At 37.3% G+C, this 24,788-nt stretch overlaps 1 long non-coding RNA gene across 2 annotated transcripts in view; it reads left to right on the top strand.

Annotated features, from left to right (window-relative positions):
• The window catches only part of LOC103656144, a 53,096-nt gene that overhangs the window by 8,408 nt on the left and 19,900 nt on the right, over window positions 1–24,788 (top strand). For both annotated transcript variants that reach the window (XR_005837894.1, XR_566554.2), the window contains exon 3: window positions 24,622–24,728. This is a non-coding gene — a long non-coding RNA (uncharacterized LOC103656144). The remainder of the gene's footprint in view (window positions 1–24,621; window positions 24,729–24,788) is intronic.

Below are 24,788 nucleotides of genomic sequence, written 5' to 3' on the forward strand. Positions count from 1 at the left end.
TAACCTGATTAGAAGTTTGGAACTTTCAGTGCCACCCTCCATCTCTGGGGAGGGTAGAGGGGCTGGAGGTTAAATCAATCGTCAATGGCCAGTGATTTAGTCAGTCATGCCTGTGTATGAAGCCTCCATAAAAACTTGAAAGAACAGGTTTGGAGAGCTTCTGGATTGGTGAACACATGGAGATTTGGGGAGGGTAGTGCACCCAGAGAGAACATGGAAGCTCCGTGCTCCTTCTCCCAAAACTTGCCCTTTGTGTTTCTTACATCTGGCTGTTCTGAGTTATATTCTTTTATGGTACATGGGTAATCTATTAAGTAAAATGTTTTCCTGAGTTCTGTGAGCTGCTCTACCAAAGTAACTGAACCCAAGAAAAGGTTCATGGGAATTTCCGATTTACAGCCGGTAGGTCAGAAGCATAGGTGACAACCTGGACTTGGTATTAGCATCAGATGTGAGTGTGGGAGGGGATTTGTGAGCCTTTAATCTGTGGGAGCTGTTGCTATCTCCAGTAGATAGCATCAGAATTGAGTTAAATTGTAGGACACCCGGCTGGTGCTGCAGAATTGCCTGATGTGTAGGTAACCCAGACATCTGGTGTCAGAAATGAAGTGGTATACAGATGGTCCCCAACTTGTAATGATTCCATTTATGATTTTTCGACTTTATGGTGGCGTGAAAGCAATATGCATTCAGTGGAAACTGTACTTCAAGTTTTGAATTTTGTTCTTTTCCTGGGCTAGCGGTATGTGGCACCATTCTCTTTTGTGATGCTGGGCAGTGGCAGCGGGCCACAGCTCCCAGTCAGCCACGATTACAAAGGTAAACAACTGACATGCTTACAACCATTCTGTTTTTCACTTTCAGCACGGTATTCAATAAATTACATAGATACTCAACAGTTTATTATAGAATAGGCTTTGTGTTATATGATTTTGCCCAACTGTAAGCTGACGTAAGGGCTCTGAGCATGTTTAAGGCAGGCTAGGCTAAGCTGTGATGTTCGGTAAGTTAGGTATATTAAATGCATTTTCAACTTATGACATTTTCAGCTGACCATAGCTTTGTCAGGATGTAACCCCATCGTAATTTGAGGAAGATATATAGTAGTGGAATGTTGAGAGTAGAGGGGAAACACATGGAAGTGTTTTCCTTAGATTGAGTCACTTAACTCCTTGGTAAGTCAATTTCTTCACTTGTCAAATAAGGCTAGTAATATAGTATCTTATCCAAAATCCACGAGGACCATGTGTCCGAGAATTTCTAAATTTCAGGATTTTAGAATACTATCGTGGTACGTATACCAGATATCATGAGACACCCCCATGGAGCTCTAGGGCAAACTAAACATTACTATTTCTGCATTGAAAGGTATTATGGTGGACAGACTCTTAAAGTGGTCCCACAGTTCCCACTTCCTGGTGTTCACTCCCTATGTGATCCTGTCCCTTCAAGTGTGGGTAAGACCTGTGCTTACTTCTAAGTGAAAGAATTTGATAAAGGTAATAGGGTGTCAGTGATTCTATGCATATGATTCCATGGCTACTTTACATAAGTAGTATCTATCTTGCTGGAGTCTCAGTCTTTCTTCCCCCTACCCCTCATCCTTGCTGGCTTTGAGGAAGCAAATGACCAGGGTAGGGGATGCCACACAGCAATGAGTATGGATGGGCAGCCTCTAAAAGCTGAGGGCAGCCCCTGGTGGATAGGCAGCGAACACAACAAAACACACACACAAACAAAAACCAAACTGAAGCCATCAGTCCTACCACCTCAAGGAACTGAATTCTGCCAATAACATGAGTGAGCTTGGAAGTGGATCTTTCCCCATTTGAACCCAGGGGAGACTGCAGCCCCAGCTAACACCTTGATTGAAGCCTGTGAGACCCTAAGCAGAGGACCTGGTTTGGACTCCTGACCCATAGAAACTTAAAGATAGTAACTGTGTGTTGGTTTAAGTCACTAAGTTTGTAGTAATATTGTTACACAGCAATAGTAAACTAATAAATGTATGGATATTCATACATTTTTTTCCTGATTTTTAAAAATTTATAAATAAAAAACATTATAAGTAATCAAAATAGCCTCACATGTGTTCAAGACAAATTTTGCCATCAGAAGGGTTTGGGCAGCAAATACAGGAAGAGTCTGTTGGTTTTCAGTATTTTGAGCTTCCAAATTAAGATAGAGGATTGTACACTTGTATCATATAACCTTATAAGGTTGCTGGGGGATGGGAAAAAATACTACGTGTTAAGGGGTTTAGAACAGGATTTAGCACAGGATTTAGCACAGAGGAAGTACTCCATAAATATTGGCTATAATTCTGATTCGAATCAGAGCTCCTGGGGCCGGGCCAACATCTCTGCTGCTATTCCTTGCAAGTTACTTCTCAGCTTCCGTATCTCTAAAAGGAGGGCCTCTCAGAGGACCCTAGAGTTGGGGGAATAACTCCTGTTTATTGAGCCCCTGTTCTGGGGAGGCTTGGATTGGGTGCTCAGCGAGCTGTGATGTGGATTGCTTCCAAGTGAAAAGGCATATGGTCTGCTTGTGGCCTTACTGCTGACGAGGTGCACAACCCTGGGGAAATGGCTTCTTACTGAGTCTTAATTTCTTGGTCTGTCAAACGGGGCTGGCTGATCCCTCCCACCTAAATATGTGAGAGGAGAGGTATGACAAGTGTACTCACTCTAGACTGAAGGGTTATTTTTGTTTTTAATGTCATTTGAGGGGAAGAACATATGCAAGGATCTGCCTGACCTTTCCTTATATACACGAAGGAAATGCTCCCAGCCATAATACTAAACCCCATCTCCACCCCTGCACAGAACACAGAGGAGTGGCTCCTTGTCTTTTGCCTAGTCTTCTGTGCAATTGTATTGAGGACGGCAGGTTTCCACCTGCCCAGACCACCATACCCACCTCTGCATCTCCAATTTTTATGCAGTAATGACCTGTGTCATCATCCCTCTCCCAGCTTCCCCACTAGACTATGGGTCCATGAGGCCAGCCCAGTGCCCTGCATGCACCTCAATAAACATGGAATCAATGAAAACAGGAAGAGAAGTAAAGAGATTACCAGGTAAACAGGAAGGTGAGCCACTTCCAACCAGGACACTCACTGGTGATAGCCCTAGAGATGGTCAGAGTAGCCAAATTTGGATAAATTTTGAAGGTTGAACCAATAGACTTGCTGAAGGATTGGAAGTGAGGGAAAGAGAGAAATCAAGGCATTGTTCATTCATTCATGTTTAACTAATAATTATTGGCTATTGACTAAATACTAGGTACTGTTTAAGATGCTTTAGGTATAGTAACAAATAAGAGAAGGTCCCTGATGTCAAAGAGCTTATGTTCTAATTGATGGAGATAAGCAATAACAACCAAGACGTTATAAAGAATGTTATGTGCTAAGAAGAAAATAAAGGAGGGCAATGTAACAAGTTATTAGGTAGGATATATTTGACTGAAAACCCAACTCCAAATGGCTTTAACATTAAGATTTTCATTTCATAGGAAAAGTTAGAGTAGGATTGTTCCATGGTTGGTTACTCAGTGACTCAATGACATCATGACTCCAGCTCAGCATCTCTGTGATTCTCAAGTTTTCTTCTTATGCTTGTAAGATATCCTCCCACTAATGTATAGGCAGGGAAAATCTTTTTTCTCACATTTCTCTTTTTAAGTTTAAATTCAATTAGCCAACATATAGTACATCATTAGTTTTTGATGTAGTGTTCAATAAATTATCAGTTGTGTATAACACCCAGTGCTCATCACATCACGTGCCCTCCTTAATACCCATCACCCAATTACTCCATGCTCCCACCCACCTCCCCTCCGGCAACCTTCAGTTTGTTTCCTATAGTTAAGAGTCTCTCATGGTTTTTTTCCCCTCTCTGATGACTTCCCATTCAGTTTTCCCTCCTTTCCCCTATGATCCTCTGTGCTGTTTCTTATATTCCACATATGAGTGAAACCATATGATAACTGTCTTTCTCTGATTGACTTACTTTGCTTACCATAATACCCTCCAGTTCCATCCACGTCCATGTAAATGGTAAGTATTCATCCTTTTATTGAAGGGACGGTCCCTTTTTCCATTGGATACTTTCTTATTTTGTCGAAGGTTAGTTGATCATAGCATCGAGGGTCCATTTCTGGGTCCTGTATTCTGTTCCATTGATCTATATGTCTGTTTTTGTGCCAGTACCATGCTGTCTTGATGATTACAGCTTTGTAATATAGCTCGCAGTCTGGAATTGTGGTGCCACCAGCTTTGGTTTTCTTTCTCAACATTCCTCTGTCTATTCAGGTTCCATACAAATTTTAGGATTATTTGTTCCAGCTCTGTGAAAAATGTCAATTGTATTTTGATAAGGATTGCATAGAATGTAGATTGCTCTGGGTAACGTAGACATTTTAACAGTATTTATTCTTCCAATCCATGAGCATGGAATGTTTTTCCATTTCTTTGTGTCTTCCTCAATTTCTTTCATAAGTGTTCTATAGTTTTTAGAGTACAGATCCTTTACCTCTTTGGTTAGTTTTATTCCTAGGTATCTTATGGTTTTGGGTGCAATTGTAAATGGGATCAACTCCTTAATTTCACTTTCCTCTGTCTCATTGTTAGTGTATAGAAATGTAATAGATTTATGGCCATTGATTTTATATCCTGCCACTTTGCTGAATTCCTATATGAGTTCTAGCAATTTTTTGGTGGAGTCTTTTGGGTTTTCCACATAAAAGGTCATGTCATCTGTAAAGGATGAGAGTTTGACTTCTTCTTTGCCAACAAATGCCTTTTATTTCTTTTTATTGTCTGATTGCTGAGGCTAGGACTTCTAGTACCATGTTCAACAATAGTGGTGAGAGTGGGCATCCCTGCCATGTTCCTGACCTTAGGGAAAAAGCTCTCAGTTTATCCCATTTAAGAATGGTATTCACTGTGGGCTTTTTGTAGATGGCTTTTATGATATTGAGGTATGTTCATCAGGGATATTGGACTGTAATTCTCCTTTTTCATGGGGTCTTTGTCTGGTTTTGGGATCAAAGATAATGCTGGCCTCAAATGAGTTTGGAAGTTTTCCTTCCATTTCGATTTTTTGAGACAGCTTCAGAAGAATAGGTATTAGTTCTTCTTTAAATGTTTGGTAGAATTCCCCTGGGAAGCCATCTGGCCCTGGACTCTTCTTTGTTGGAAGATTTTTGATTGCTGCTTCAATTTCCTTGCTAGTTATGGGTCTGTTCAGGTTTTCTATTTCTTCCTGTTTCAGTTTTGGTAATTTATAAGTTGCCAGGAATGTATCCATTTCTTCCAGATTGCCTAATTTGTTGGCATATAGTTGCTCATAACTTATAAGTGTTTGTGTTTATCTTCAGTGTTGGTCGTGATCTCTCCTCTTTCATTTATGAGTTTATTTATTTGGGTCATTTCTCTTTTCTTTTTGATAAGTCTGGCCAGGAGTTTGTCAATATTATTAAATCTTTTGGAGAACCAGCTCCTATTTTTTGGATCTGTTCTACTGTTCTTCTGGTTTCTATTCCATTGATTTCTGCTCTAATCTTTATTATTTCTCTTCTCCAGCTGGGTTTAGGCTTTATTTGCTGTTCTTTCTCCACCTCCATTAGGTGTAAGGTTAGCTTGTGTATTGAGACTTCTAATTTTTTGAAGAAGGTTTGTGTTGCTCTGTACTTCCCTCTTAGGACCACCTTTGCTGTACCCAAAGGTTTTGAACAGCTGTGTTTTCATTTTCATTTGTTTCCATGAATATTTTAAATTCTTCTTTAATTTCCTGGTTGACCCATTCATTCTTTAGTAGGATGCTCTTTAACCTTCAAGTGTTTGAGTTCCTTCCAAATTTCTCTTGTGATTGAGTTCCAGTTTCAAAGCATTGTGGTCTGAAAATATGCAGGCAATAATCCTAATCTTCTGATATCAGTTGAGACTTGATTTGTGACCTAGTATGTGATCTATTCTGGAGAATGTTCCATGTGCACTCAAAAGAATGTGTATTCTGTTGCTTTAGTATGGAATGCTCTGAATATATTTGTAAAGTCCATCTGGTCCAGTGTCTCATTCAAAGCCCTTGTTTCCTTGTTGATCTTCTGCTTAGATGATGTATCTATTGCCATGAGTGTGGTGTTAAAGTCCCCTACTATTATTGTGTTATTATCAATGTGTTTCTTTAATTTTGTTATTAATTGGTTTATATAATTGGCTGCTCCCATGTTAGGAGCATAAATATTTATAATTGTTAGATCTTCTTGTTGGATAGATCCTTTAAGTATGATATAGTGTCCCTCTTCATCCCTTACTACAGTGTTTGGTTTAATATCTAATTTGTCTGATATGAGGATTGCTACCCCAGCTTTCTTTTGAGGTCCATTAGCATGATAAATGGTTCTCCACCCCCTCACTTTCAATCTGGAGATGTCTTTGGGTCTAAAATGAGTCTCTTATAGACAGCCTATGGATGGGTCTTGCTTTTTTATCCAGTCTGATACCCTGCGTCCTTTGATTGGAGCATTTAGTCCATTTACATTCAGACTAACTATTGAAAGATATGAATTTAGTGCCATTGTATTACCTGTAAAATCAGAGAAGCAGGCTCCCCACTGAGCAAGGAGCCCAATGCAGGACTTGATCCCGGGACCCTGGGATCATGACCTGAGCCAAAGGCAGACACTTAACTGACTGAGCCACCCAGGTGCTTTAGGGTCTTGGTTTTTTTTTTTTTTTTTTTTTTAAATCTGATTTGATACCTGTGTCTTTTGATTGGAGCATTTACCCCATTTACATTCACAGCAACTATTGAAAGATATGAATTTAGTTCCATTGTATTACCTGTAAAGTCCCTGTTTCTGTAGATTGTCTCTGTTTCTTTCTGTTACTTTGGGGCTCTCTCTTTCCTTATAGGATACTTTAGTATTTCTTGCAGGGCTGGTTTAGTGGTCACAAATTCTTTTAGTTTCTGTTTGTACTGGAAGCTCTTTATCTCTCCTTCCATTCTGAATAACAGCCTTGCTGGATAAAGTATTCTTGGCTGCATGTTTTTCTTATTTAGTATCCTGAATATATCATGCCAGCCCTTTCTGGCCTGCCAGGTTTCTGTGGTAGGTCTGCTGCCAACCTAATGTTTCTACTCCTGTAGGTTAAGAACCTCTTTTCTCGAACTGGTATGAGGATTTTCTCTTTATCTCTGAAATTTGCAAGCTTCGCTATTATATATTGGGGTGTTGATTTATTTATTTTTTTTTTTGAGAGGGGTCCTCTCTACCTCCTGGATTTGAATGCCTGTTTCCTTCCTCAGATTAGGGAAGTTCTCAGCTATGATTTGCTCAAATATACCTTCTGTCCCCCTCTCTCTCTTTCTTCTGCCTCAGGGACCCCAATAATTCTAATATAGTTTCACTTTATGGTACTGCAGATTTCTCAAAGCCTCCCCTCATGGTCCATTAGTTGTTTTTCTCTCTTTTCCTCAGCTTCCTTCCTTTTCATCAACTTATCTTCTATGTCACTCTTTCTTCTGCCTCATTTACCTTAGCTGTTAGAGCATCCAATTTAGACTGCATCTCAGTTAAAGCATTTTTAATTTTGGCCTGATTAGATTTTATTTCTGCACTAAGAGATTCTTAGTGTCTTTTATGCTTTTTTCAAGCCCAGCTAGTAACTATAATCATCATCCTGAATTCTAGCTCTGACATTTTACTTATATCCATATCAATTAGATCTGTGGCAGAGTATTACCTCTGGTTCTTTCTTTTGTTGTGAATTCCTCCTTCTAGTCATTTTGCCCAGAGAAGAATGGATGAACAAGAGAGCAAAATAAAAAATATCAACCATGGGGGTGCCTGGGTAGTGCAGTCGTTAAGCGTCTGCCTTCGGCTCAGGGCGTGATCCTGGTGTTCCGGGATCAAGTCCCACATCGGGCTCCTCCGCTGGGAGCCTGCTTCTTCCTCTCCCACTCCCCCTGCTTGTGTTCCCTCTCTCTCTGGCTGTCTCTCTGTCACACAAATAAAAATAAAATCTTAAAAAAAAAAATCAACCATGACCCAAGTGAAATATACACTAGACAAATCCAAAGAGGTCAGAAACTAAAAAAGAAGAGAAAAAGAAAAAAAAAAAAAACAAAAACGGTGGGGGTAAAGAGAGAGTATAATCTCCTAGGTGGACAAAACAGGGTGATCCACTTGGTCCTGGGTGTATTTTGGTCTGTTTATTAGAAGACACTAAATCACAAAATTATAAAGAAAGCAAAACTTTATTTATATATATATATATATATATATATATATAAAATTGAATACAGTGAAAGGAAGTAAAAAATGAAGACTATGTCTATAAAATATAAATGTAAAAAATGAAAGTTAAACAAAGACTTAAAAACAGAGTTTATAAAATAAGGCACTAGTTGAAAAGGAAAAAAAGAAAAAAGAAAAGGAAAATTTTAAACTGAAAAATAAATGCATCATGAGAAAAAAACTTGAATTCTACATACTATTTTCCCCTAGTGCTGGAGTTTTACAATCCTGTGTGCTCTGTCAACTTGGTATTCACCTGTTGTTCCAGCTCGTCTTCTGGGGGAGGGGCCTGCTGCTCTGATTCTCAGGTGTCTTTGCCTGGGCAGAGTTACACTGCCCCTCACCAGGGGGCCAGGCTCGATGTAAGCTGTTACTGGTTGCTCTATGTGGCTTTTGTTCCCTGAAGGCTTTCTGTGCTTCTTTAGAGGATGAAAATGAAAATGGACCTACCCCGATCTGCAGCCCCAGAGCTGAAAAATTGTGGTCCCCTGTCTTCAGTAAACCCACAGGAATAAACAGTCTTCACTTTTATGTGTGCCAAGCTCTGTAGACTCCTGCGGTTTGTACCCACACTGATCCTCCTGGGGGAAGGTGGAGGGTCACCACTTTTCTGTCCTTTGCAGGGCTCCTGCATGGAGAGTTGTCACCCAATGATGCCGCAGTTTGCAGTTTATGGCAAACAAAGCTGAAAGCCCCCTCCTGGGCTCACTGACTCTAACTGGTTTTCCAGCTCCAATGCTTGGGAACTCTGCAGGCTCCGGTACCCCCATTCTTTCTGTGACCCTGGGGATCCTGTCCCACCTAGGATTCCGGCCTCCTTCACCACCTGAGCACCTTTCAGGAAGGGATGTCTCTCACTGGAGCAGATTTCTAAAGGTTCTGATTTGGCTCTCCAGGGCTATATCACTTTCCAGTAGCTGGCTTACTGAGGCTCCCTCCCCCTGCCATTTATCTTCCAATATATCCCTTCAGATTCACTTCTCTGCACCTCCTACCTTGCAAAAAGTGGTTGCTTTTCTATTTGTAGAATTCCAGCATTCCTTTCTTATATCTCAGGTTGAATTTATAGGTGTTCAGAATGATTTGATAGTTATCTAGCTAAATTCAAGGGACCAGATGAAACGAGCTCCCCTACTCTTCCACCATCTTACCTCCCTCCATCCTCACATCTCTTTTTTAATAGCACAGAAATCTTTGCCTAGAAGAACCCTCTGCTGTACCCTTAGTATTATAGCACATACCATTACTAAAGCATGCTTGCCAAGGGGAACGAGACATCATCTTTGGCCTAGATCAGTCATGATTTATCCCTTGGGGTTGGGCATGGGCCTGACCACCCCTGTAGCATGTAGGTACTGGATACATGAACAAAATCATGATTCTGTTAAAGGGGTGAGGAGGAGAGAGGGAATAACCATAAGCAACGAACACTGTCATCCACAGAGAGGCAGGGAATAATTAAAAAAGGGGTGAGATGACCTCTGTAGAGATGGAAATGCTTACTTGAGTCTTGTCAAGATGTAGCTGTCAGTCTTTGGAAGTCTGGGGACTAGCACTCCAGGTGTAAAGAAAAGCAAATGCACTGCTTATGTATATGAGTACAGGGTTTCTTTATGGGGTGATGAAAATGTTCTAAAATTGATTGTGGTGATGGTTGCACACCATCTTTGAATATACTAAAACCTATTAAATTATATGCCTTAAGTGAGTGAATTATATAGCATATGAATGATATCTCAAAGATGGTATTTTTTAAAAAGTACAGTAAATGGCAATGCCTTGAGACTAGACAAACTTGGTATGAATCACAAAAATTATTTGATTCACTGGGTCAGATTCAGTGGAGAATTCTCATAGCCAACTTTAGTTACAGTTTATCCATTAACAAAGGGTATGAAACTCAATTTCAGAATTTTTAATAAAAGGCAGAGAAATACCCTATATTTCAGGTGTGATATTCCCTGTTGGTGTTTCTTTCCCAGGAATGTGGTTTTCCTAGGCTTCAAACCACTCAACATGTGTGGCCTCCAACAGACCTGAAGCCACGGGTAGGTGGGATCTTGTCTCATCTGAAGGGGTTCTTCTGTGACTTATAGGGAGATGTTGCATTCTCCTTATGTGTAACATCTGGTCTACTAATTAAGCTGATAATTTTCCATTGGATACAGCTTTAACAAGAGATATAACCCAATTTAGTTTCTGTCTTTCTCTTTTGTGGTGGAGATTTGCTCTTTTGGGATTGGTTTGTTTGTTTTAGTCTTACCACAATTACAAGAAAGCATTTTATTTTTATTTTTATTTTTATTTTTTTTATTTATTTATTCGGCAGAGACAGAGACAGCCAGCGAGAGAGGGAACACAAGCAGGGGGAGTGGGAGAGGAAGGAGCTGGCTCATAGCGGAGGAGCCTGATGTGGGGCTCGATCCCAGAACGCCGGGATCACACCCTGAGCCGAAGGCAGACGCTTAACCGCTGTGCCACCCAGGCGCCCCAATAAAGCATTTTTAAAAATCATTTTTAAATTATTGAACTATAATTGACATACAATGTTATATTAGTTTCGGGTGTAAAACATGCTGATTCAACAATTCTATATATTACAAGAAAGCATTTTTATTAGAACTAGTGCTATACACCTTGTAGCTGGGCCTTTCTAACATTCTGCAGAGGTGCAAATGAGCATTTGTCAAAAACCGGCACTTGTCCAAAGCTGTGCAAGGGAGGGAGCTCAAGTCCATCTCATATACGTAATTGAGGAACAAAAAGAAGGCCAGTGTTGTTGAGTTTAGGGAAGGAGATAGGACAAAGAGGTAGGCAGGGACTAGATCATTAGGGCCTTGATAATCATGAGAGATTAAATTTTATAGCTAACTGTAATTGGGAGCCACTGGAAGTCTTAAACAACGACATGACAAAATAGGATAGGTATTATAAACGGATCAATTTGGAGCTATAAATTTTGGGGAAATATCTGCTACACAAATAACTAAAGAAAACTAGTATTCAGAATATAAAAAGTACTCCTATAGATCAATACGATAAAAGACAAAAAACACAATTGGAAAATCAGCAAAATACTTGAGTCAGCAGTTCCCCAAAGAGGAAATCCAGATGGTCAATAAACGTGTGAAAAATGTTCATCTCATTAATCTACCAGGGAAATATATACTAAAACCATACTCATATAAGCCACTAGATTGGTAAAAGTAGAAAAAAAAATCTGATATTACCAAAGAACTTTGACAGTAGAATGCAAGCTCATCTTCTTGTGGTTAGTATTAAATTGGTATAACCATTTTGGAAAACAGAAGGTGTACATATTTTATTTTATTTTATATTTGTTTGAGAGAGGAGGGGGAAGGGAGGGGCATGGGGGGGCAGAGGGAGAGGAGAGAGAGAATCTCAGGCAGGCTCCACACTGAGTGTGGATCCTGATATGGGGCTCCATCTCACGACTGAGAGATCATGACCTGAGCCAAAACCAAGAGTTAGACGCTTAACTGACTGAGCCACCCAGGCACCCCCATGTTTATTAAGACAGTCCAATATCTATATTCATATATATCTTATATCTCATCCTCTCTCTCTCTCTCTCTCTCTCTCTCTATATATATATATATACATATATATATGAGAAAGTCTTGAATGTTAGTATCAGGAGACATGTATTAGAATGTAAATTGTAGCACTAGTAATAATTGAAAATATCCTGAAGTCCATAAATAGTATAATCTAATGATACTAATTATGATGTATTATATTATGAATTTTATACAGAGCTCCAGCTATATCCATCAGCATCAGCTCATGAACATAATATTGAGCAAAAAGAAGCAAGTCACAAAAGAATACATATAGTGGGATTCCATTTATATAATTTCAAATTAATAAAATGAAACTATATTATTTAGGCATGTACACACGTGGTAAAACGGAAGTAAGGCAAGAGAATGATTTTTAAAAAAGGACTGTGTTTATCTCAACAGGAAGGGAGGAGATGTGGGCAGGAGGCAGCCTTATGAGGTACTAAAAGTGTACCATTTCTATGAAGCATAAAAGTTTTTAATTTTGATGAAGCTCAGTTTATCTATTTTATTTCCTTTGTTGCTTGTGCTTTTGGTGTTATACTTAAAAAATCCTTCCTGGGGGATCTGGGTGGCTCAGTTGGTTAAGTGTTCCACCCTTGATTTTGGCTCAGGTCATGATCTCACGTCCTAAGATCTAGCCCCACATCAGGCTCTGCTCAGTGGGGAGTCTGCTTGGGATTTTCTCTCTGCCTCTCCCCTGTGCTTGTGCGTGCATGCTCGCTCTCTCTCCCTCTCAATAAATAAAATAAAATAAAATAAAATAAAATAAAATAAAATAAAATAAAATAAAATAAAATAAAATAAAATAAAATCTTAAAAAAAAAGAAATCCTTCCCAAATCTACAGACAGAAGTATTTACCCCTATGTTTTCTTCAAAGAGTTTTATAGTTTTAATTCTTACATTCAGATCTTTAGTCCATCCTGAGTTAATTTTTTGTATTTGATATGAGATAGAGAGTCCAACATCGTTCTTTTGCAGATAATGTTCCATTTCTAGACCTGTGTGTGGATACATTGATATTTACTTTATAATATATTGTATATACTCTTCTCTATGTGAAATATGTTTCATAGATTTAAAAATACAATTGGAAATAATGGCTGGGATACTGTGTGGAGTACCCTGTCTGTGGAGCGTATGTTAGAGAGAAATGAAAGACAAATCAGGAACACCAGTTGGAATGTCTTATGAGTTTTTGGCTGTAGTAATAGAATAGATGGTGGTGCTGTTAACTGAGACAGCAATGAATGCATTAGGAACAAGGTTTTGCGGGGGAAGAAACAAAATTATCTTAACCTTATGTTAAATTTGAGGAGCTTTCCAACATCTTAGTGGAGAAGTCAAAAAGGCAATCTGATATGTAGAATCTGGAGTTTAGGGAGAGAAGTGGGTCTACAGGTATACATTTGTGAGTCTGTGGCATGCAGCTGTCATAAAGCGATGGAACTGGTTGAGATTATACAGGGAGAAAATGTAGACACAGTAGGGAAGAGCATCAAGGACTCGTGTAGAGTGTTAATAATTAGAAGCCCGGCAGAGGAAATGGTGGGTCCTCCCAAGGAGACTGAGAAGGAGCAGCCAGTGAGGAAGGAGGGGAACAGAGGAGTGTGGTTTCAGGAAATCTTAGAGAGGAAAGTGTTTCAAAGAGAAAGAAATTGTCAAATACTGCTCAGAGATCAACTATGATTTAGACAGAGAACTAATCTTTAGATTTGGCAAAGTGAAGATGGTCAGCAAGTTTGATAAGAGATATTTTGTGGAGGAAGCAGGAAAAAGCCTGATTGGCCTTACACAGCACATTGGGGAATTGAACAGTCAGTGACCACCATTCAGTTTTTTCACTTTCTTCTTTTTTACAGTTTCTTTCAAAAAATATCAGGAGGCATATCATTGACCACCAATTCTTCCTTATAAAGCAGAGCATGTATTCCTTGTTATGTGTAGCTACCCGGTATCAGAACTGAATGCATCATACCCTTTCCAGTCCATGTTGTGGCTCACAAAATAGTGATTACCAAAAAAAAAAGTTCTCCCAAAGCACTGGATTTTATTAATGAGCAGAACAAAAAGTCCTCTAGCACTTCTCCTTATACCACATATATGTAAGAACTGATTCATTTTCTAGACATTGTCAATTAGTGACTTGATGCAACTCTAAATAAAATATTTGCTAGCATGAGCACAGAACAGCAATTCCTCTTTCACATTAAATGCCTTTGATGTTATGCAATGTCAAATAAGTTGACAATGGAATTTTGCCAGTAGCTTGTTTTGCTTTCTCTGAGCATATTTTCAACAACTTTCCAGCTAGTTTTTACAAACCCTTTGACAATAGTGAGAACTGTTGAACTCAGGAACACAACTTTGAATAAAATATTGATAGTTTTGGTCTCTTTCTGACTTTAGCAAAAATAATTATTTAATTCTGTACTATATTGTTTTGTTTTAGTAATGAAAAATTTAATTGGCTTACTGGAGGTTACAGTGTTATGTTAGAAATTGAAATCAAAGCATCATTAATTTCTTGCCAAAACTTGACAAAGTTTCTTAGAAGATAGCACAGTGTGAAAAAAAATAACTGCATTGCTAATTTTCAGATATTCACCATCACACTTCTCTTCATTTATTTTTTACTTCTGTGAAATTATCACATTTGCCTCTTATCTAAAAATGGGGCTTCTGTTCATTTTTTTATATTTATGGCATTCTAAATTTTAACATTTACATTACTATTTTCATTATTATATTTTTTCTTTAGTGCTTCCAAAATTCTTGATAACATTTTTTCAAATATTGGATATATAAGACCACACGATAGTAACAACACAAAAATTGAAGTGTTGTGAAAGTATTTTAAATTGAGATGAACTGGGGCGCCTGGGTGGCACAGCGGTTAAGCGTCTGCCTTCGGCTCAGGGCGTGATTCTGGTGTTATGGGATCGAGCCCCACATCAGGCTCCTCCACTATGAGCCTGCTGCTTCCTCTCCCACTCCCCCTGCCTGTGTTCCCTCTCTCGCTGGCTGTCTCTATCTCTGTCGAATAAATAAATAAAATCTTTAAAAAAATAAAAAATAAAAAATAAATTGAGATGAACTGCACCCGATAATTGAATATTAGTGGAGACAAATTGCCAAGCATGGTTCTTATAGTTCATGTGATATTTTAAAAAATGATGTTATCACAGAGAACACAGCAGGACTTATTATTTGAAGACAATAGTGTAAAGTTAGCATTTTTCCTTTTGGAGGCTAAATCACCCAAAAGTAGAGTAGAATAAGAAAAAGTATTAGACAAATCCTTAAATTACAAAGTAAATGGATGGGAGTGAGAGTATGGGAGGATGTTAAGAGTGTAGATTTTAGAAAGATCTCATTAGATTTAGGGTATCAGATTGGCTTGGGGTCAGGTTAAAGGTTAAGTAGCAAAATATACTGCTTAAAAATTAAGGACATAGCTTAAATCTCTTGTATAGAGCCTAAATATCTCATTTCAAAGGCAGGAATGCAATTCACAGGTTGGTTGCAGGACCTTCCCTGGATCCACATGGTTCCAAGAAGCAGAGAAGTATAGCAACATATGTATCACATAGAGGAGTTGTAGTTGGAGAAAACAGTCTGCGTCTGTAACAGTGGGGGAGAAGAGCTTGCATTGTGAACATCCCTGTAATGGCCTATCTTCATTACCTGGGGAAAAGTCAAACAAACTCCCACACAAAATACTGAGTCACAAGGAAGATTCCTGTTGGCTTGGAAAACAGTGTAGATAGCCAGAGTAACAGGAAGCTGCCTGGCTGTGGGAAACCAGGAAGAGCAGTGCTGGCCTGAGGAAATATTCCTATAGCAACACAATTGTTGTGGGTACCAGCCCTTGGAATGGCAGCTATCTAGACAAGCTGTACCTGAGATACTCTAAGCCAGAACCCCAAAGAGGGCTGAAGTGGTCTTGGTTACTGACAGAAATGGAAATAAACATTGTTTGGAGGAGAGCTCTCCAAATTTGGTCCAGAGGACTCTGACAGATTATGATTAAGCGATGAACTCAGAAACAAGATTGCCAAACACACAATAAGGCAATAACCATGAGTGAGAGTCAGCAAGAAACAAACACCAGATTTAGATTCCTTAAAAATTTCAAGTATTGGAATTATAATTACATACATACAATGTAAAACAGCTATGTGTGAGCTGTTTAAATAAAGCATGCAATTTAAAAAGTGATCATTCAATTAGAAACATCCAGAAATTTTCAGAAACATTTTGGGACAATCCAAAAGAAACCAGAAATAAAAAATTATCATTGTTGGCAGCAAAAACAAACAAACAAACAACTGTGAAGGGTTTAGCTAGATTAGAGAACTCAAGTGAGAATTTGTAAACCAGAAGATATATCCGAAGAACTGATCCAGAATGTAGTAAAGATAAATAAGAAAACGGAAAATGTACCCAAAAAAAAGGTTAAAAGATATGGAAGATGGAATGACAAGATCTAGCACTTAGAGTTCCACATAGAAAGAATAATGAGAAAGGAGAGGCAATATATAGAGATAATGCCTGTGAATTTTCCAGAACTGATGAAAAAAGCATAAATCCATAGGTATTACAAACAAAGAAGAAAAAAAAAAAAACAATGGGACAGGAAAAAATATTAAAAATATGATTCAAGAAAAAGAAATCATAGAAATAAAAAGAGACTTGAGTCTGAAAACAATATAAAAGGCAAATATTATTTTATAAAATAGTCCCATATGGTCAACACCAATATATGTCCTCATAAAAATACTAGATTTCAAAAATTAGCATTCTTTGAAAGTTAAAGAAAATAAGTCACTTATGATGACAAAAACAGGCTGAATTCATTCCTAGAAGATAATATTCGTTCCTAGAAGACATCGTAGATAGAGCAATACAAAATTAAGGAAAGAGGTATGACCCAGGAATTGTATATCCAGTCGAACTGTTGTATAAGTAAAAAGGCAAAGAGTTCTGAAAACACAAGACCCTAAGGATAGTATTTCTATTAACTCATTTGAAGCTTCTGCCAGTGGACAAATTTTATTGAATAATAGATGACTAGAAAGCATAGGGTAGATAGCATTAAAGGGCTGCTGACAAATAGGATTAAAATGGAAACAAATATGGGCATTATTTCTACTAAACAGAAAGCTAAACATTAAGAAAGATAATATAATTAATTAAAATTGGGAAGTTGTGGAGAGAAAGGGGAGGTGGAAGGATAAAGCAAGTTACTAATTTATTGCTTAGAATAGGGCATTTATAGGGGTGCCTGGGTGGCTCAGTCGTTAAGCGTCTGCCTTCGGCTCAGGGCATGATCCCAGGGGCCTGGGATTGAGCCCCGCATCGGGCTCCCTGCTCTGCTGGGAGCGTGCTTCTTCCTCTCCCACTCCCCCTGCTTCTGTTCCCTCTCTCACTGGCTGTCTCTCTCTGTCAAATAAATAAATAAAATCTTTAAAAAAAAAAAGAAAGAAAGAAAGAAAGAAGAATTGTACATATAACCAAGCAAAATCCCACATAGGAAATCATTTTTTAACCTTAAAAGCATGAATCATATCACAATATAACAAGACATAACGATGACTAAACATACCTTTCATATCAATAATTGTAAATAATTGTAATAATTATAAATGAGTTAAACTCGTGCAGTAATGGGGGAAAAGTCAGATTGGATACAAAACAAAAATAATTCTACACTGTAAAGAAAGAGAAACTTAAAACTAAGAGAAGAAAAAGCATTAAATAAGATAAGGGCACTTCATATGTGAAAGGTTGGAATTCACAGACATAACAGGGATATCTATGTACAAATAACACACATCAGTATAAGCATAGTCTTTAAGCAAAAGTTAAGGTCTATACAGAGAAGTAGACAGAATCACATTAGTGGCAGGATACTTCAGTTCATCTCTCCAGTCCATGACAGATAAAGCATACAAAGAAACAAATAAGGTATAACGAACTTCAATAATGTGATAGAGTAAATTGGTGTATGTCAAATTCTGTGATTCCGAAATTGGAGAATATACTTCTTATTTACGTTCCTAATTAAGGAGGAAACCTCAATAAATTCCAAAAAGAAAAAAAAAACCCAGTACAGATAACTTTCTCTAGTAGCAATACAATAAAACTAGAAGGCAACAAAAGCCCCACTTGGAAATAAAATACCTTGTGTTAAACAGCCCTTGGGCCCAAGGGAAAAATGGAATTGCAGCTATTTAGATAAAACAATAATAAAAACATTACATATTGGAATATATGTCATATTGCTAAAGCAGTGTTCAGAGGAAACCTATTTTAATACTTTTGTAATATGTCACAAATTGCTTAAAATAGCTAGAGATTGTACTAGGGGATTTCAAAAAACCTACTACATATGTAAATATCCTATTTAATAAGCAAAAGTCACTAGCAACAAAATTAAAATCCCAAAATCAATGAAGTTCTAGAAATCAAAGTGTCTTTCTAACTCTTCTGGTGTCAAAACAAAAATGTGAGTCTGGACATTAGCAAGGCAAGAGTTTTTTAAGGGGGCCTACTGCAATAGAGAGATACTCAAAACCTAAGCCAGAAACATCTCTGAGAAGTGGACAAGCAAAACATTTATATGCAGAGACCATGGGACAGGTGGCTATGGAAAGAGGAAGGGGTATACTAAAATTGCAAGGGAGGGGTGGGTCTTGAACTTACCAAACCCTGTCGAATATTGTAAAAGCGGGAAGATCAAGGCAGGAAATTTTAGTTGGTGGTTAGGCACATGGGTGGAGTTTGGGTCGAGATGGAGCAAACAAGTTACAACACAGAACATTTGCATAAAGTTCAGGGTCTAGCCATCCCTTAGCAAACTAAAGTTATGTCAAGCATTAAGTTTGACCAGTTTTGTCATTGGCTGTCAGTGCCTGCTTAAATGATTTTGTTTTTTAAGTGGATGTAAACTGCATATATTTCAGGCCGTGCTGACACAAACATATCCTAGAATACAGCTCTATAAATATTCCAAACTAGGTCTTATTCACAGGTGAATAAATTACAAAGCAGCTAGAAAATTTCACCATATTAACTAATAAGAAAGACTGAAAACAGATGAAGTAAGCAAATTCAAATGAAATTAAACAAAGATCAGCAAAATAAATCTAAGAAAACAGAGAGGAGACTAAAAAGATAAAAGTAGAAACTACTTAAGGGGCGCCTGGGTGGCACAGTCGTTAGGCGTCTGCCTTCGGCTCAGGGTGTGATCCCGGCATTCTGGGATGGAGCCCCAGGTCAGGCTCCTCCACTGGGAGCCTGCTTCTTCCTCTCCCACTCCCCCTGCTTGTGTTCCCTCTCTCACTGGCTGTGTCTCTCTCTCTCGAATGAATAAATAAAATCTTAAAAAAAAAAAAAGTAGAAACTACTTAAAATATAAAATAAATAAATTTATAAAATCTATAAAACAAGAAAAGGATAGAATTAAATAACCCAAGAGCTGGTTGCTTGGGGAAAAAAAAAAGATAAACTTTGAGTTAATTAAGGAAAAAAGCACAAATATACTTGATGCAATAATTCAGAAATTCTAGATAAAATGGATTTGTTTTTAAGAAGCTATAATATACCAAAACTGATCTCAAAAGAAACCAAAAGTCTAAACAAATCAATTACTGTAAAAGAAAGTATAAAGAGCTATCCCACACAATCAAAGCACCTCTTATACGTTGTCATGCTGCAACTTTAAGGAGCAGATAATTCCCCAATTTAAGCTACTCTAGCACATACAGAAACCTCGCAAATTCTTTATATGAAGCAAGAATAATTTTGATACTAAATCTGACAGAGATGATAGGGAAAAGAAATGCCCAATAATTTCACTTATAAATATTGATGAAATAATACTAAATAAAATATTGGGAAAAGGAAAACTGCAGTATCTTAAAAGAATAACCGACAAAATGGGATTTATTTCAGGAATACAAAGGTGATTAAATATTAGGACATATATTTTATGAATAGATATAAAGAAGATCAACTCTACAGACTTTGAAAGAGAATTTGATAAAAATTTGAAGTCTACTTTTGAGTCAAAGATGTTTATAAAGCAATAAGAACAGAATACACTACATTAACATAAATCTATTTTAACCCCCAAGCCAGCTTATGTTCCATAGGAAAATATTAGAAACACTTCCATTAACAAATGGTTAAAAAAATGATGACTACTATTTCCACTAACGTTTTCGTAGCTAATGCAGTTATCTTCATAATTTGGGGAAAAATAAGAAGTTAAAAAATATTGGAAATAAATATGTTTGCTCCCATCATTTCTATTCAACATTGTACTAGAGGTTCCAGCCAAGGCAATTAGGCAAGAAAATGAAATAAAAGGAATCTAGATTAAAAAAGAAGAAGTAAAACTATTTCATTTGCAGATGACATAATTTTATATATTGAAAATCCATTAGGGCTAATAAATGAGTTTAACAATGTTGCAGAGATATAGATCAATATGCAAAAATAGTCTCATTTCTATACATTAGTAATAACAATCCAAAACCAAAGAAGACAATTCCATTTACAATAGTATTAAAAAGAATAAAATACTTAAAATAAATTTAACAAAAAAGTGGATGACTCATAGTGAAAAAAACAAAACACTATTGAAAGAAATTACAGAAGACTGGAATTGAAATGATACTCATGTTTATGGATTGGAATATCTAATATTGTTAAGATGACAATACACCTCCTAGTTAATCTGCTGATTCAACACAATCCCTGTCAAAATTCCAATTGCCTTTTTGCAGAAATGGAAAAGCTGGTCCTCAAGTTCATAGAGAATTACGAGAGGCCCTGAAGAGCTAAAACAATCTTGAAAATAAAGCACAATATTCCAGATATAAAATAAATGAGATGCAGGGATATAATATACAGCATAGGGAATATAGCCTATAATACTGTTACAGTTTTGTGTGATGATGGACTTATTGTGGTGACCAATTCATGATGTATATAAATATCAAATCACTATGTTATACACCTGAAACTAACACAGTATTGTATGCCAATTATTCTTTAATAAGGATTATTTTAGATTTATAACAAAAAAAAAGAAAGAAAAAAGTTTGAAGTTTGAACACACATTCCCCATTTCAAAGTTACTTCAAAACTAGAGTATTCAAGACTATGTGTACTGGCATAAGGATAGACATATAGATGATGGAATGAACTGAGAGTCCAGGAAAAAACCCATATACTTATGGTAAAATGATTTTCAATAAGGCTGTCAAGACAATTCAATGAGGGGAAGTAATAGTCTCTAATGAACAGTTCTGGGGCAACTGGAATTTACAAACAAATTTAAAACCCAAGTATCACATGCTGTATACAAAAATTAACTGAAAATGGATCAACACTTAGAGACAAGAGCTAAATCTTATTTAGAAAACATAGATAAAAATCTCTGTGGCCTTGCATTAGGCAGTGGCTTCTTAGATATGACACCAAAAGCACAAACAACAAAAGAAAAAAATAGATACATCAGACTTCATTAAAATTAAAAAATTTTGTGCTTCAAGGACATTACCCAGAAAGTGAAAAGACAACCAAAGAATGGGATAAAGTATTTGCAAGCCATATATATATATATATATTAAGATTTTAATTTTATTTATTTGACAGAGAGAGAGGCAGTGAGAGAGGGAACACAAGCAGGGGGAGTGGGAGAGGGAGAAGCAGGCTTCCTGCTGAGCAGGATGCCTGATGTGGGGCTTGATCTCAGAACGCTGGGATCATGACCTGAGCCGAAGGCAGACGCTCAACGACTGAGCCACCCAGGTGCCCCTGCAAGTCATATTTTTAAAAATTCTTCATGGGAAGAGTTATCATAAAGCAATGGCAATGGCTACTTGAGGAAAATAATTTTATATTTGTATCACAAAGGGTTAATTTTCCTAATATAAAAAAAGAGCACCTGCAATAAAGAAAGAAAAATACAACCTAATAAAAAAATGGACAAATCATAAAACCAGACACTTCAGAGAAAAGGTAATACAAATTACTCAAACGTACAAAAAAATGTTAATTTCACGCACAATAGGATGAATGTTAATGTCCTGCTAAGGGATCATTTTGACCTATTCAATTAGCAGAGAAAATATGTCTGATAATAATATACCATGTGGCTGAGACTATGGGGAACGAGGCACTCTAATTTCCATGAGAGGATGAATTGTCTCCATGAAAAGAGATTTTAGCAGTTAACTTTAAAAGTTATAAATTCATGTACCTTTTGAAGCAACAAGTCTGTTTCTAGGAATTTGTCCTACAGATTGATTCAGACAGGTATGAACTAACATTTGTACAAAGTTATTTATTAAGACCTTCTTTGTAATCTAAAAAGAAAACTATCTTTGTGTCCATTCAAGAATTCTCCGCAGCCGTAAAAGTAAATGAGGCTGCTCTTTGTGTACTGGTATGGAAGGTTGTCCTAGACATACTGTTGCATGTAACAAGATACAGAAGACTGTGTAGCCTAAATTACTTGTATAAAAAGATCAGAGGCGTGTGTGTTTGTATGTGTGTTTTTTCCTATATATTGTAAAATATTTCTGGAAGGATACATAACAAACTGATCATTATTGGCTAAGGGATGTGGTTGGAGGGAGACCTTTTACTGTTTATCCTTTGACCTTTTTCAATTTTTTTTCATTTTTAAATTTTTTAAGTAATTGCCCCACCCAGCATGGGGCTCCAACTCACAACCCCAAGATCAAGAGTTGCCTGCTCCACGGATTGGACTGGCCAGGCACTCTAACTTTTTCAACTTTGAATCATGAAAATCATATCTATTTTAAAAATAATAAACTAAAAATTTAAGAGGAGTTCTGTAAAAGAAGTAATCTTAACTTCACATTTATGAACTGTGTATAAACAAAATTACTTCTTTACTTTCTCCCCTGAAATGGCCAAACTTTTTTGAATACTTCATAGACCATCACGAGTCGACCACTCTCTGAGCAATATTGCCCTAGAACTTTATACACATTAAGATCCCAGAGTCCACCACAGTTAGACTCAGTATCTATAACTCTATCATCTTAGGACTAAGTATTATATTCTCATACCAGAAATTAAATGGGATCTTATTTAGAGAAATTTAGTTCTTAGTTAACTTCAGTAAATATTTGTTGAAAACCTATTATGTAACATAATTTCTTATGGAGAGATGAATGTATCATGGTTACCATTCTCATAAAGCCCACAACCATGCTAAAATACCAAACTATAATTAACCATATAAAATATGTTTCAAAGACCCCGGCAACACCATGGCAACCGGTTAAAATAGGCTTATTATAACACCTCTGTGCCTAAGTTTACACCTGAAAAAATATACATAAAATTGTTAGTAGCAATTACCCCTGGCAGGTGGGATTGGTAGGAGGGAGATCAAGGACTTGTACTTCTTTAAATACTTAAAAAATGAAGATGGTGAAATCATGAGTGATTTTATTTAGTTTTAGGGTTTTTGTTTTTCAAATATAAACATAGGAACAAATCAAGAGTTTTAAACAACCACCTAAAGTTATTTCTTCACAGAATCGAAACAAATTCTATTTCTCTCTTTCCCAACTCCTTCACTTAACAGTTAGTATGAAAACCTGGCACTTTGTGTTTTCTGTGGCCCTTGTTAAATTAAGAAGAATGTACAATGTACCAAAGGATAAGATCATCACCCGAAGTGTGAAACCTAGAAACCGAATTTATTGCTTACTTAGGTAAGGGAAAGCTATGCTGATCAGACACAGTCTCATTGAGCAGAGCAAATAGAGGTTTTATGGGAAGTATTGTTGGGACATATTGGTTACTGAGGCAGGAGTAGTTGAAAATCAGCCTTAGAAACACGGGTTATAAAAGTGTGTTTTCTGTTCCTGAGGTGTGTTTACCGGAGTAAGTTGTCACTGATCAGTTAAATAGGTTTAAAACCAGCTTTGGTATTTGTTATCATGGCTATAAAAACATAGGTTCCTGGGGAAGTTTCCTTTTTGGGTTCCTTTTCCTAGGTTCCTGGGGATTTTTTTTTCTTGAAAGATAAGTTATGTCTCTTTTTGCTTGCCCTTGCTTTGAAAACTAGAGGTGTCTTGCACTGAAAGGAAACAATTTCCTTAGACTAATCATAATTTGTTATTAAAAGGTCTTAAGAGAGCATATTCATTTTCTGTTGCCACTGTAACAGATTACTGCACATTTAGTGGTTTAAACAACACAAACGTATTGTTTTATAGTTCGGTAAGTTAGAAGTCTGACACAGGCCTCACTACGCTAAAATTAAGGTGTTGGAAGGACTCCATTCCTTCTGGAGGCTCTGGAGAAGAATCTATTTCTTCTTCCAGCTTCTAGGAGTTGCCCGCATTCCTTGCCTCATGGCCTCCTTCCTCCTCCTTCAAAGCCAACAAAGCATTTCTCTGACTCTGCTTCTGTTGTCACATCTTTCTCCGATCCTTCTTTCTACCTCCCTCTTTCCCTTATAAGGACTTTTATGATCACATTGGGTCCAGATGGATAATCCAGGACACGCTGCCGATCTGGTGACAGGAGGTCCAAGACTGGTATGGTAGCTCCACAACACCATCCACTGACCCCTTCTGTCTTGCTGTATACATACTTCACAATGACTGTAAGCCTCTTGCTGTATACATACTTCACAATGACTGTAAGCCTCAAGCATCATGCATGTGTTTCAGGCAAGAAGAATGAAGTGGAAGAGCAGTACCAGAAAAATGCAGCTTACTCGTCATTTGCCAGAACTGAGTCATGAGGGCCACCTCTACCTGCAGGGCGATCTGAGAAGGTACGTTCACTTTCTTGCATCTCTAAAAAGGGAAAGAGAATGGAAATCAATGTTGGAATG

Source organism: Ursus maritimus, unplaced genomic scaffold (assembly GCF_017311325.1).
Source record: "Ursus maritimus isolate PB19 unplaced genomic scaffold, ASM1731132v1 scaffold_26, whole genome shotgun sequence".
In the NCBI taxonomy this organism is placed as follows: Eukaryota; Metazoa; Chordata; class Mammalia; order Carnivora; family Ursidae; genus Ursus; species Ursus maritimus.